We start from the raw sequence: 12,377 nt of genomic DNA on the forward strand, positions 1-12,377 counted from the left end.
TAGGGCTTCTTGGGGCATCTAAAAAAAAAAAAAACACAGTTTGTTTATTATAATTAAAAAATTAATTTATGTCTTGGATATATAATAATGATGATAGCAAATAAATTTTTTTTAATTATTTTATGTAATAACGTTAATTTCTAGTGCAATCTGTACAAAAAATGCAATAATATTATATGGGAGCTTATATTTATATAAAGCAAGGAACAAATTAAATATCTGGTAGTTTATAACCAGTAAGGATATTTTTGGTAACAACTATTATGAACTTTTTTAGTAATCATACAATGAAATTTTCATTTTTTAACACTAAAGTGCACAAAAAAAGTATGAATAATCGATGAAAATTTATTTCAAATTTTGTTTTTCATTTTTATATTATCTTTTTAATAAAAAATATTTTAATTAAAGATAATATAAAAAATTATTTTATAATATTATTTTTTAAAAATTGTGTAGACGGAGCTTTTTACGCCAGTTTTTTTTTTTATTTTTAATAGGTGAACCACCTTTAAAAAAAAATTGTCTCTTCACTATGTTAGATACGCTAATTTACAAACACTTAATATAAGTATCTCTTATATAGATGACTACCGCGAGACATTTTGGCGGAGATGTACTTGATTCACTGGTGATTAAAACGATTACTTATTTTGGCCAATTTTTAATTGAAATTAACTAAGTTATATTACTCTCATCATACCTCATTAATGAAATACAAATCCAACATTTGTCCCGGGTTTTTTAAAAATTTAAGTCTATTAAAATATTTACACCCTTACATTAAAGCTATATTTATTTGCAAAGCAAATAAGGACCCTTAAAATGGGGAGCTATGTATGTCAAATAAGTTAACTCTATTTGTTACACTTTTCATGCAGCAACTTATTTGCAATAAACACACATCAGAAAAAAAACTCACACACGTAAAGCTTCCTACGCGAAGACATAAAATATTGTGTTTAGATAAGAGTTTTAAAATTAACAGCGTAAATATTATTAAAAGTACTAATTACAAGAGTTTGAATTACAAATACTTAAATAGCTTTTAGTAAATGGTATGAAGGTTAACGTTAAGTCGTATTTGCAAAGAACGTTTTCAAAACGTACTGTGCCCACTGGGTAATCGTCAACATTACCAAGTGGGCACAGTACGTTTTTAAAACGTTCTTTGGACGTTTTTATTAGGTTTAAAGAACGTTTTAAAAACGTACCGTGCCCACTGGGTAAAGACTTTAAAATCATGTATATATATATAAATATTTATAATATATATGTTACACACCTTCCGTTAATCCAATATAAACTTTGTTCGGTTTGTTTTTAGCTGCGAGGATGCACTTGAAAATAATATTTGTGGATTTGCACGTACCATTCAGGGAGCATTCTGCTGTATTTTGACAATTGCATTTTGAGTCATTATTTTCAATTCCAGGGAAGATAATTTTTTTGTTGTGGTTTTTTTATAATTTTTTTGATAATTTCAGTGCAGCTGTAGCTTACTTTTAAAGTGTTTTTGTTGTATAAATTGTGTGTTTTAGAGAAGTTTATTTCTATTAATTTTAAAAACATTTTAGCGACATTTGTGGAGACCTTTTTTATTAAATAGGGTTAAACCAATATGATACTGCATATACGAATTTTTTGGGGTATTTTTTGTTTGATTTGATGTTTAAAGGAGCAGTTTTTGTATCCGCTATTTTTTAGTGCTTTCTCATATTCGTTTTTAAATTGATTAAATATAACTTCGTTTGAGGAATTTTGCGAAAATCTGTTGCATATTGAAGTAGGTAAGTGTTTGATAATTTGTGGTGGGTGATTAGAAGATGTGTGGATGTATTAAAGATTATCATTGGGTTTTTTTTTGCAATATTTTATTTTATTATAAACATTAGCATTTAGCTAACTCCTGATACTGCAGGTAACTGTAACATAGATGCTACATAGCTCTAGTTTATACACAATTTATATTATACCTAATTATATAAAGATATTTTCTTTATTTACATATATACACTTTTATATATATATATATATTTATATATATATGTATATATATATATATATATATATATATATATATATATATATATATTGTATTGTACTGAATAAAAAATCTGACTTAATCTCTAATGCAGACATAAAAATAAGTTCCTTTTAAAAAACTATTAAAACAAATAACCAGTCAAAAATTATCCTAATTCTTAAGAAACCTTCTCATGATTTTTTAATTATCTAAAATAGTTGATGCAACTTCCTGGTTGCAAAATACTACAGTTATTACATAATTAATTATAACAATTCCCAACTTCCTGTGAAATAATTTTTCAATAATTTAAAACTTTTGATGTTTAGACATTCTTCCTGATAAACCAACACATGGAGAAACATGATGTTGAAGGCAACTAAAAATTAGAGAAGTGTTTTTACTAATTTATATATTGTCATATATATATATATATATATATATATATATATATATATATATATATATATATATATATATCAATATATATATCAGTATATATATATCAATATATATATCAGTATATATATATATATATATATATATATATATATATATATATATATATATATCAATATATATATATATATATATATATATATCAATATATATATATATATCAATATATATATATATATATATATATATATATATATACATATATATATATATATATATATAGCTGCCATGCCTAAAGGTACTGGGCCCCACTATAAATTAATATGCAAAAGAAAACACGCAAAATACAAATTAATAATAGCTATTTATTGTCTATATGCTTTAATTTTGCAAAGATAATACAATAAAAATGGTAGTTAATTCTACAATTAAAATATGAAATGTTTAATAAAATATACAAAGATATCGTAAAGAAGCATTATATTATTATTTATTAGTGGTAGAGTTATCTTGAATAAGAAACTAAAAAATTATTTTATTACAAAATAACATTAAAATTCGTGTTTTTACCAAATCATGCGTACATATTTTATATAAGCCCAGGGTCCTGGAGATGATAAAAATGTGTTGGTGCAAAACTACTTTTGAGCCCCCTTTTTACGACGATTATATTGTTAAGACATTCAGAATGTAGTAATAATAATAATAAACACTGGCTTATTATAAGCCGGTGCTACCCAACCAGAGAAGCTCAGATATATTCGATTGAGACTTTTATTATTTAAAATATTATTATTTCTAAGTAAATATTAAATATCAGTTTTTTGTATAAATAAAAGACATATATATTTAAAAATATATATATAATGAAATACAATTGGAGTTCAGCTTAAAATAGGGTAAAATGGGCTAAAAAGTTTCTCTTATTTTTTTAAAAAATTATTTAGAAGTTTTTTTATTTGTAATTTAAAAAAATTTATAATAAAATAAAAAATATAACATCATATTATGAAACTAAAATTAAAATCTTTGATTTTTATTTACGTGTTAATGGCTATGTTCTATAAACAAAATACAAATCGTTTTTGGTTATCATAACTTCGCGGCAAATTTTAGGAAATCAAAACATAAACGTGTTTATGTTTTAAGACCTTTAATGTATGCTGAATAAATTAAATTTTCAACTTATTGCAAAGTACTTTACAGTTTTTCGGTGTCAAATTAAAACAAGAAGCTAAAGTTTACGCGCAGAGACATTATACCAAGTTTATAATTGTAATTACTAATATTAATGTGAAACAATGCTAGATAGCATTGTTTCACATTAATATTAATGCAAGTTGTAATGCTAGATAATAATAATAATTATTATTATTATTATTATTATAGTACGTTTAGATTCTTGTTTAAATTTTATAACGAAAACATTGCCTTGTGTAATTTAGTTGTAAAACATGGTGATTTTGTAGTTAAGTACATATAAATTTTGACTTAAGTACTTATTTAACAATTGTTAAATAAATAAGGGTTATGTAATTTCAAAAAAGTATTACATTTCAACAAAACTAGCAAATATAGGTTTAAACAGAAAGTCCGTCTAGTCCTATACATTTATACGTATAGTTAAAAAGTTAAAAAAAAAACTTGGGTGAACTTCCGTGTTTTTTATTACGTGTTTAAGATGGAAGTTTGAGAGCTATCAAGAACATTTGCAGTGAACATAAAGTAAACGTTCGCTGTTTGTTATTTGAACATTTGTATTGAACGTTCAAGAACTGTAAATTGGAGTTCACAAAAGTTGGTTCATATAACGTTGGCAGCAAACGTTAACTCAAATCTAAAAAAACGTTGAGGGAACGTTTCTTGAACGTTAACTTTTAATTGTGTATACACAGTTTTCCAGAACATTCACAGAACGTTAATAGAACGTACTGAAACGTTCACAACGTTCGTCAAACGTGATTGAGCATTTTGTGTTCACCATCTGTATCTTCTTCTTAAGATACAAGATGATGTATCTTAAGAAGAAGATCCAGATGGTGAACAATCTGAGCCAAATTAGATTGAACAAGAATTAGAAACAGATATAGCTTCTTTTATTTTGCCAAAAACTTCATCCTTGAGTGAAAAACTTCTTTTCATAAATTGCATCCATTATAGCCATCAAATGTCCCTGACTTCCATGAAAAACGTGTATATGATTAAGATATGTCTAGCGGTGAACAAGTCCAAAGAGATCATATTCTAATTTACAGAATAAGAAAGGATTTGATCAGCTGTTTAACAGTAAAAGACAAAGTGAAGTGGAACAAGAACGCCTTCTTTTAGGTAGATTAATTGACATCATTTTGTTTATTGGAAAGCAAGGCATTGCTTATTGGGGTAAACATGGATGAGCTTGGGTTATTGATAATGTATGATAATGTGGACTCTTGAGACAAAGGGCGGCAATTTTTGGCATTTGTGATTTTACTCAGAAAAAATAATCCCATCTTAAAAACTCATCTTGAGAAAGTTATTTGATTTATTTGGTTCATTGATTATTTTTTTGAGCAGACAACTGTTAACAGAATCATCATTTTTTTTGAAGAAATTATCAAGAAACCTATTGTTAAAGAAGTTTAAGAGTCTGGAAAGTTTAGAATTCAAGTTGATCGAAGCCATGATGTAAGATTTTCAGGATCCAGTAAAGCGTTTTAAGGTTATTGTATTCTATGTTATTGTGGATACTACCGCTACAGCAATCAAAGACCTTTCGAAGGAAATGATCTTTTTATTATAAGGGATATTGCTTGTCTGGATCCTCAAAATTTTGCGTGACCATATTGACAACTAAATTTTTTATGACTTAGCCAATCTTGCTGGTATACAGAGAGAAACAATGTGCGCAAAAATGACATAATTTGCAACTAATTTTCCATTAGTAAGGCTGATAAAACTGAATCAGAGAAATGCTCCTCCAAAAAAAACTGTACTGGATGTTTGAGTTGCGTTCTTCGTTTTCTCCATCGTTACAATGTTCTGCTTATTCTAATATGCTGCATACAAAATGGCGTTATGTCTACATTGCACACAGGTCAAGTGTGAGCAAGCTTTTTTGAAGTTGAAGATTGTGAAAAATTGCCTTCGTAGTCTTTTGGGTGAAGAGCACCTCGAATCACTTATTTTGATAAATGTTGAGTATGACATAAAAATTAATTGCAATGAGGTCGTCCACAGTTTGGCAAGATCATCAAAACTTGTTATTGATTACTTGCTATAATATGATACTGCAAATACATACCTTTTTCTTATTTTTTGGTTATTAATTTCTATGTAAATAATTGAAAAACTTGACTAAAATTTTGCATTTTTTCTAATATTGATAAAGTTTTTGGGAAAACAAAACATGATAGGATGGCTACAAGATACAAAAATTAAATTGGTGCGACGCTGCAATTTAGAATTACTGTATTTTTAAAACTTTGCTTATGAATTTTTATTTTTTTAACGTGTCGAACAAATTGATGGAATGCATGGGGCTTTGGGGAAAATCCTTCGAATTTTTGCCTAAATACTACTTTCTTTCCAAGCTATTTAGGAGCAATAATCATAACCCTTACTAAGCAAATATTAATGAGAGGGCCAAATGTTTTGCAATTTTCAATAATACAATCAGATATTATTGCATCGTCCAGGCGCGTAGCTACCCTATAGCAAGATTAGGCACACCCTAAGGGCCCGTCGAAAAAGGGGACATCGACATTACTCGAAATTCATAAATCGAAATTGAGATGTTGAAATTCGCATAGAGCTGGCAAGATTTTTTTTAAATTTGAATTTTTGTTATCTAAGTAACGTTTGTAATATTTTGCGCTAAAATATTTATAAACTATTGTAGTTCAATGAGAATCTTTAAAGAGTATAGATTTATGTTTAATTAAGTCATCGTTTTTTATATTTGTGAACTTCTACGTTGTTTATTTAGTCATATGTATATTAATATACATATATGTTTTTTTCTTATTACCGAAGGAAAGCAAGCACTATTGCATTATTTCATTTTGAATATATTACTAGTGTGCTAGCCCGTTTTAAAATACGGGTTTAATATATATAATATTTAGAGGTCTTTAAAATGGATCATTATGTCAACATGTATATGTTGACATAATGATCTATGTGTTAACGTCAAGAACATTGTTTGAACTCAATTAATTTATTGGATTGCCTCAACAATACGTGTTTCTGACATTTATAAAATTTATGTATTTTTTTTTTTAGGGATAAAAAATTAATTCAAATAAATAATAAAACTTTTATTTATATTAATTTCACCAGTTTTTGGACTTTATAAGTGTAAGACCTTTTTTTATCATGGCGGAATCTACATCTAAAGTTAAAAGTGGCGCTAAAAAGCGTAAAATTAGAAAGGAAAAAGAATTGCAAAAAATCGATGTATTTTTTAAAAAAAGTAAAAATGATATTCACCAATCTGATAATAAAGATTCTGCGGATATAAATGAATTTCCGAAAACTGAAGAATCGCAGACTACTGATATTGCTTCTGAAAATGCAATACAAATTGAAGGAGCAAATAAAAAAATAGCAGTAAAAACTAATGATCACCCTATGGCACTAACTAATGGTTTGGGTAAATAATTAAATCAAATTATATCTGATGACGAAAAATGTTTATTAGTACGTATTCCACCGCATCGGCCAAAAGGACCATTTCCCAAAGATTATAATCAACAGAACAGGAGTTTTAGTGAAACTTATTATTAGTATAGTAATAATAAGTTTCACTAAAACTCCTGTTCTGTTGATTATAATCTTTGGGAAATGTGTATTTTGATGTGTATCTGGACCATATTTTGATGTGTATACACATCAAAATATGGTCCAGTTCCACGTATTTGGCTATGTTATTCCATACTTTTAGATGCTGTCTACTGTGAGCCATGCTGGTTATTTTCAAATCAAAATAGCCAATGGAAAACTGGTCTGAAAGATTGGAAAAATTTATCTACACGTATAAGTTCTCATACCTCTTCACAAGCTCATGTTAATGCTTGTGCAGTATATGAACTATGGAAAACTAATCAGATAATTGATGAAACACAGGAGGACCAGTTAAGTTATAAAGCATCCTTTTGAAAAATGGCATTAGAGCGTTTAATTCGTATAACGCTTATGCTCGTCAAAATTTCTTTAGCCTTTCGCGGCCATTGAGAAGAATTTACAGGAGATTATAACAGAAATGTTTTGTCGCTATTAGAACTACTTTCTCATTATCATGTGATGAAACAAATTATTTCAATGACTTCCGGAACCATTACGTATCTTAGTCCAGATATACAAAATGAATTAGTAACAATTTTGGGAGTAAGATTATTGGAAGAACTATCTACGAAAATCAATACATCGCCATTTTATTCTTTAATGTTAGATACGACACAAGATATCACTAAGAAAAATCAATTGAGCATTGTTATAAGACATGTACACATAGATCGCAGTGAAAACGAAAAAGCGACACATTTTAATATTATTGAAACCTTCTTAGGATTTTTTGAATTAACGAATCATTCAGCCAAAGGAATAACTGATGAGATTCTGCGTATACTTAGTGAATTAAATATTTCAATTGAAAAGTGCTATGGTCAAGGTTATGATGGTGCCAGTGTTATGAGTGTAATTTACAATAAACTCCAGTCTAAAATTAAGCAAATGCAACCAAATGCTGAATATGTTCACTGTAACAGTCACAACTTAAATTTAATTGTTAATGATAGCGTATCTGGCTGCCATGATGTAATGTCATTGTATACCACACTTCAAAATATATATTCTTTCTTTCTAAACAGTTTCAATTGGTGGGATCTGCTTTTTTTATGGGGAATCGGAAAAAACTTTAAAAAAACTTAACCCTACGCGTTGGTCAGGTAGAATACAATCTATAGCAGCTATTAAAGTTCGTTTCGTTGAAATTTTAAAAGCAGTTACAAAAATAATACTGCAATCAAATAAGGTGGATGAAAGAAATGAAGCAGCCAATATTAAAAACAAATCGAAAATTTTGAGTTTGTCTTTATTACTGTATTTTTATTCAAAATCATGACTGAATTCAGTTATGTATCTAAAATTTTACAAAAAAAAGATGTGGATTTAAGTACGGCAGTTTCTGCATTAGAAAATTTAAATATTAAGAGCCGTTTTTTCTAAGAATCAGGCAAATTCCTGAAACTGTGGAAGTGACCTCCTCCAAATTGCTTGAATTTTTTATATATTGATCAAAATATAGAGAAAACCTGTTGGGGAAAAAAAAAATTTTCAAAAATGTTTCGTTCACTCGGAATCTGGGCTTAAATTTTTGAGATTTTTTTAAAAATTTTTAGAAATTTAGTTTTTGCCACCTTTGAACCCATTTTTTTGGCAAGGCAAAAAGTTGCACATAGCTTTTGTAGTTAATATCAGACGTAACCCAAAAGCTCTCTCCAAAGTATATAAAAAAGTTGCGTGACACTGTGCGGTTGGCTAATTATCATAGTTCAAAAGTACAAAATCAATCAGTTTTGTCAACTTTTAATCGGAGTTAATTCTAGCGGCGAAGTGTTGCACACAATTTTTCTTTTAGGATTTGAAATTATCAAAGGTATTGAGTCTAAAAATGCAAAGAAAGTTATGTGATACCTAAGGCCTATTAATATATTAAGGCTTGAAATTGGAAAAAAATGTTTTAGTATACTTACAAAATGAACCATTACGGCAGAGGCACTCTTTGTTTTGTAAAAATGTAAACATATCCAACTGTCAATACAAAAAGGTCCTAACATAATAATAAAAAAAATTCGTGTGATTTTGTCACACGCATGATATAACATGAATTAAAAACTGAACAAAAATCTAACATCAAGATAACTATATTGCTAATTAAATAAAACATAAATCAAACATTTAAATGTTTTTCCATTTAAAAATTAGTTTTTCATTTATTAATAGAGTCATTTACACACATTATCCACCACATCACACATAATTTCTACTCTGCTGCAGTAAGTTTCTCTAAGAATAATGATATGACTGTATTATAGTCTTCTTCGGATAATGAATAATCGCCACAACCACTGATTAGAAAAGGAGCATTTACTAAACAGATAATTTTATCAGTTTGGTTATTTATCTCCTCGGTAGTAACTGGCCAGCGAAAAGTATTCTTCTCTTGCCCGTTAATCATACAATTAACTCTGATCCCAGTTATAGATACCTAAAAGTATTAGCGCAACATTTAAAATAATATAATAAAGAGTTTATGATTTGTTTAATTTTGCTTACATTCAATAAAACTTGTTAAGTCTTATATAATGTCATTCTGAAATTATTTTTACATTTTATTTATATTCCTTTTATTTTAGAGCAGTGTTTTATAAAACAAAATAAAAACTTGAAACTAATATATACTTTGAATAATATTACCTCCACAATATATCCAATATTCCATTGTTTTTCATATGCAACAGCAACCCAATCATTCACTTTCCATACAAGACAAATTTCTTTTGCAAGATTGGCAATGTCTTCCTCATATTTATTATCATCTTCATTGTCTCCTGCCAGATTAAAGTCATCATTTTCACCATAAACTTCTTTGTTATCGTTAACCTGACTATTTTCATTATTTTCTGTTGTCGGTTCTACCAGCTTACCTTTTCTTTTCAGGTTACTAAATCTATAACAATATCAATTGTACATATTTTTAAACATATGTAAACAAACACACAAAATTATAACTTTCACCTAAATTTTAACTTCATATTTGTAAAAGAACTATTTAACAGTCAGAAACATAATCTAATGTGCAAAAGTTTTGATAGCAACAATGCCTACCTTGAAAATAAAGATCTTATCTGTTGGCTAGTTACATATTGATCAGGCGGAAGTTCTCTCCTCAGCTGCATGTGAACCTGCTCAGGGCTCATTTTATTACCTGATTCTTCTCCACGAATAAAGTATTTATACAACAGTTCTTTCTGCTGATTTGAAAATCTAAAAGAACTTCGAACTGGTAATGCCCAACCTTTCAATAGAAAAATGTTCATGCAATGTGGTTTGTCTTTTACGGAAGCACTGTTAGAGGATGAAGAAATTGGCATATTTAGTTGTGAAGTAATTTTCATCTTATGAACAAACGAGTTGCGAACTTTATCCAATGATGTTAATGATTTCGGAACTGTATGAAGACCGGATAGCATGTGTTCTTCTAACTCAGCATCGCTTTCAAATGATAAAGTACAATTCATTTCAGTGCAAAATCTTAATGAATATAATTGCCTGTCACTTCTTTTCTGTTTTTCCTTAAGTGACTTGTTACGCTTAATTGAATTATCTGTTTTGCTATATGGCAACAACAACTTAATCGAGGGTTGAATTTTAAGATTTCCATACTCTTGTTCAATTCCCTCACCGATATTGAAATAACGCCACATCTTCATACTTTTCTCACCAAACTTAAATGAGTGATAGTTGCTAATGTTCTAATATCTTTGGTTCAGTAACTACAGTTTTATCATTGCTAATTTGAGCAACTGCTACTTTTGCATCTTTAGCGCCAAAACTATAATGCATAGCCTTGTGTATATCTTCAGCAGTCAAAAGATTATTACCAGAGTCAACGTAACTCCTTAAAATTGTCTTTACAACTGCACTCTCCCTGTCACATTGATCTTTTCCACAACAGGGTTCATTATAATCGTATCTCAGCAACTTTATATCTCTCTCTTTGCATACATTGTAGATTGCTTCAGCTGAAAGATTTCCCTGATAGCAGCCGGCATTATCAGATTTGGTAAACATTTTCTTGATATGCGGTTGATCAATTCTGAATTGGTCTAAAACTGCAGTGGCTAACGAAACAACATCACCTATTCCCTGATCACACCTATACATTGAAGTAAAGTAAACACGTTTGAATAACTTTCCTGCTATTTTTATGAAGAATATATCCACATGTAAACTCATTCCTTTCTTGCCAAAATACTCTCTTTGGCCCTCTCTGTATCGAACCGGAAGAATTTTTTGACAAAAATCTTTAAGCCAGAAAGCAGTTTCATCGTTTAATTGCTTTAATTCCATTTTTGCCTTTTTCTGTTGAGAATCTCTCATCAGGTGTTTTATGTAGTTGAATACATCCTTTACAGCAATTTCCAAATCATAAATAGAATCAGCATCGTCAGAATTTTGAATTGTTAGTTCTTTGATCATCTCGATAGCTTTGCACAAATCATAGCAATCGGCACATACCACTTCTGATATCTCTGTGTTGGATTGAAGATTTTTTTCAGATGGATCTGATAAGGCATGTTTTGAGCTATGAGAAAAAATGTTTGAGTCATTGACACTACAATTGGTTTGATAACTTGTTTTCAAATACCTTTTTCCTTTTTCAAGGGCAGCTTCGAGAGATTTAGAACTAAATCTTTGTGCCAATTTTTGTAATGTTTGAAAACCATTCATGCCTGAAGCAGTAACATCATCTAATCCAGCTAAGCTTTTTCGACTTGAAGGTTTTATTGCATGCAATACTTTCCACAAACTTGAACCAGATAATGGTATATAATTGTTTTCACTACAACTTTTTCGATAAAACATGATAGCGTGGCTATATTTTGTCGTCAGTATTGCATGCACTATCTTTTGTTCTTCACCGCTGTCGTATTTTAATTTGGTTATTCCATAAGCAACATCATGCAAAATACCGCTTGTAAATATAAAGTCTAAGAAATGTTCACATTTTGTTTGATCAAGACTAGATCAGACGAATACTTTTTTCTCTGGAAATGCCAACCCTTTATGAGATGCATGCCATTTTCTTGCTGTTTCTATACGATGTTTGGTACACTCAAATGTGTTCATTATAAACTTTTTGGTATACTTGGTATGGTCTAATAATGAGAGGATAACTAACTTTCCC

Source organism: Hydra vulgaris, chromosome 08 (genome assembly GCF_038396675.1).
Source record: "Hydra vulgaris chromosome 08, alternate assembly HydraT2T_AEP".
Taxonomy (NCBI): Eukaryota; Metazoa; Cnidaria; class Hydrozoa; order Anthoathecata; family Hydridae; genus Hydra; species Hydra vulgaris.